Source organism: Tenrec ecaudatus, chromosome 17 (assembly GCF_050624435.1).
Source record: "Tenrec ecaudatus isolate mTenEca1 chromosome 17, mTenEca1.hap1, whole genome shotgun sequence".
NCBI lineage: Eukaryota > Metazoa > Chordata > Mammalia > Afrosoricida > Tenrecidae > Tenrec > Tenrec ecaudatus.
Window position 1 is genome coordinate 45,674,186 of NC_134546.1, and position 3,476 is coordinate 45,677,661.

General features: G+C 37.9%; 1 non-coding gene across 1 annotated transcript; it reads right to left on the minus strand.

Moving 5' to 3' along the window:
• Positions 1–1,519: 1,519 nt before the first annotated feature.
• On the minus strand, positions 1,520–1,710 carry LOC142431280 (U2 spliceosomal RNA). The gene has a single exon (XR_012780809.1). It is a non-coding gene; the product is annotated as a U2 spliceosomal RNA (small nuclear RNA).
• Between the last annotated feature and the right edge of the window lie 1,766 nt (positions 1,711–3,476).

Below are 3,476 nucleotides of genomic sequence, written 5' to 3' on the forward strand. Positions count from 1 at the left end.
ACTCTAAGATAAAGTAGGAATAAAGTCTGGTGATCTACTTCTATACACCAGCTAGGGAAACCCCAATGGGCCATAAAGTCTGATTCAGAGCCAATCATAGGGATAGTCCAGGACCAGGAAGTATTTCCTACCAATGTATGTAAGGTCAGCATGATCTGGGCTGACTGAAGGACAATTATGAGCAATAGTAAACAAGTGGCTTATGAAATACTTATGATACAGTGTCATTCTTGACTAATTGAATACATTTTCTGGGAAAAAAGAGATATTCAGGTGGGGAAATGATGATACTTACCTGATGGTTAGCTAGGTTTTATAATCTCAACCTCAGATCATATGTTGTTGATGTGGTTGTTAAGTGCCATCCAGACAGTCCAACCCCTAACAACCATATGCACGACAACAGAACACTGCACAATTCTGTACTATATTTCACAATTGTTCCTTCGCCTGAGCTATTGTGTCAATCCACCTCATTGAGAACTGTCCTCATTTTCTCCACCACTCCACTTCACCAAGAATGATGGCTTTCTCCAGGGACTGGTGTCTCCTGGAAGTATGTCTAAAGGATGTAAGACAAAGTCCTTCCATGCTTGCCTCTAAGGAACACTCAGCCTGTACTTCTTCCAAGACAAATCAATTCTTCTCCAGCATCACAATTTGAAAGCATCAATTCTTCTTTGGTCTTCCTTAATCAATGTCCAACTTCCACATGCATATGAGGCAATGGAAAATACCATGGCTTGGGTCAGGTGCATCTTTGGACTCAAAGTAACATCCTTGCTTTTCAATACTCTAAAGAGGTCCTATATAGCAGATATACCTAAATGGAACTTGCCTTTTGATCTCTTGACTGCTGCTTCCATTTGGATTGATTGTGGATCCAAGTAAGACAAAATCCTTGACAACTTCAAGCTTTTTGCCATTTATCATGATGTTGCTTCTTGGTCCAGCTTTGAGGATTTTGGTCCTCTTGGCATTGAGTAGGAATCCATACTGAGGCTGCACTCCTTGATCTTCATTAGCAAATCCTTTCAAGTCCTCTTCATTTTCAGCAAGCAATTTTGAGCCATTTGCATATCTCAGGTTGTTAATAAGCCTTCTTCCAATCCTAATGCAATATTCTTCTTCATATACTATATACACTTGAGTATAAGCCAAGTTTTTCAGCACATTTTAATGCAGCTTTTGTGGTAAAATTAGGTGCCTTGGTTGATATTTGAGTCGGCTTATACATAAGTATATATGATAATTCAGCTTCCTTGATGATTTGCTCAGCATACGATTGAAAGAAGTATGGTGAGAGGATACAACCCCGATGCACAGCTTTCCTGATTGTAGACCATGCAGTGTTGAGAGCACATAGAAACGATTAACCCCCTTTCATATTTCCTGGTCCATTCAAGTTTCAATGCTGATTCCTTTGGGTACATTTAAACATAGTCTAATCTAAATAAGCTAATTTTTATTCATATATACGACATTTTTGTAGAGGATATACATTTTTTTAAGACCCCTAAGGGGCTTCACCGTTCCTGGTAATACTGCAATACGAGGCTGATGCGCGGAGTGGATGGAGCAAGCTCCTAATCCAACTCCTACTTACCAAAATACATTTAATATACCATCCTCAGATAGAGGACATATCAGATATTAAACTGATAAGAACAGATACTACACTTGATCTTAGCCAAAAGGCCAAGAAGCAATAGGGGATATAAATTAATGAAATACTTTTCTTAATTTGAAACAAAACAAAACACAACAAACAAATAAAATATAACAAGTCTCTCATTATATATTTTTATGAAGATGCAGATCATGGTCTATTCGACCTCACAACTTTTGTTATACTCCCTGACACTGTGGAAATGGGAATATCTGACATCACTGAAGCACAATAAAGCTTTGAGAGTTCATGTTTGATTTCCATCTCTTTTCACAGATTGACAAACTGAGGGATATTTAGCTATGGGGATCTCGTCAAATATTTTATGGGTATTTAAAAATGCTGGAGCTGCTAACTGAATCTTTGATTTCTGCATTTTGGAGGCACACAACAGGGTCACACGTCACCCAACAAAATCCAATTAAACATCTCCTTTAGGTAGCAATGACTTAGAAGTATGATGCTCCCAGTGGCATTGTTCAAGCCACATAATGCCTTTGATTACCCCCAAACCTAGCATGATTTGACATACATTGTCCACAGAAAACTACAAGGCTTTCTCACAGAAAGTTCTAGAATGTTCTTTTTTTGTTTTTGTTTACCACACTTGGTGGAAAATAAAATAACATTTTATTGAGGGTTTTTTTTCACAAAACCATTTTATTGGGAGCTGATACAGAGTGTTTTTCCCACAACTCAATCACATTGAGTAATACTGTAAAATGGTCAACACAATCAGTTTCCAAAGCTTTCTTTTCCTTCTTGAACTCCTAGAAATCTTCTACCTTCTACCCACCCTCCCCCACTGTAGTTTCCAAAAACCATTTTCCTACTTGTTGTCTCTACAGTTATATGAAACCAATCCCAGGTTTCATAGACTGATAAATAGAAAACCATATAACAAAATTTGCAGAGGGATACCCTCAATACGAAATACACCAGAGGTGAAACTTAAGATGGCAATCCTTGGTTTTCTTTTACAATGCAGTTACCAACAGTTACCAATTTTTAAAAATTAATATATAAATATATCATGTCATTTCAAAATTCAATTATTTCAAGCAGAATTTTGCAATTGCTACCAAACATCCTTTTTCTACATGGACTCCTGTCATCATCTCCCCTCACCCCCACCCCCTCCACCAGTGAACGACCCCCCTCCCCGTGAAGCCCTTATTCTACTTCCTATCTCTACAGATTCATCAATCCTGGGTTTTAGGGGGGAGCAGGGAGGGAGGAGGGAAATGAGCAACAGATATTAAGGGCTCAAGTAGAAGGCAAAAGTTTTGAGAATGATGATGGCAACAAATGTACATATGTTCTTGACACAATGGATGTATGTATGGATTGTGATAAGTATAGTAAGAGCCCCCAATGAAATGATTAAAAAAAAGAAAATGATGAGGGCAATGAATGCACAGATGTGGTTTACACAATTGATGTATGTATGGATTGTGATCAGAGTTGTATGAGCCCCTAATAAAACATTTAAAAAAATGGAAAGACATATAACACAATTTCAGGTGAGTGACCTCCAATGACTTGACACCTCTGAGATAAATCCTAACACGGACAAGAAAAGACCAAACAGAACAGTACAAACCAAAGATACAGACAATTTTGGAAACCAGATCAGGTCCTGCTTGCATCTTAGGGGGATCTACTGACAGTTTCAAGTGTTCAAGTCAGATTTACGCCTTTGTCTTCGCTGCTCACATCTCTAAAGCTCTCTGTTTAGTAACCACTTTCTTTAATCACTCAATTGTAGATAGATGGATTTTCTCTTGATGATTATTTCTGAGGTAGT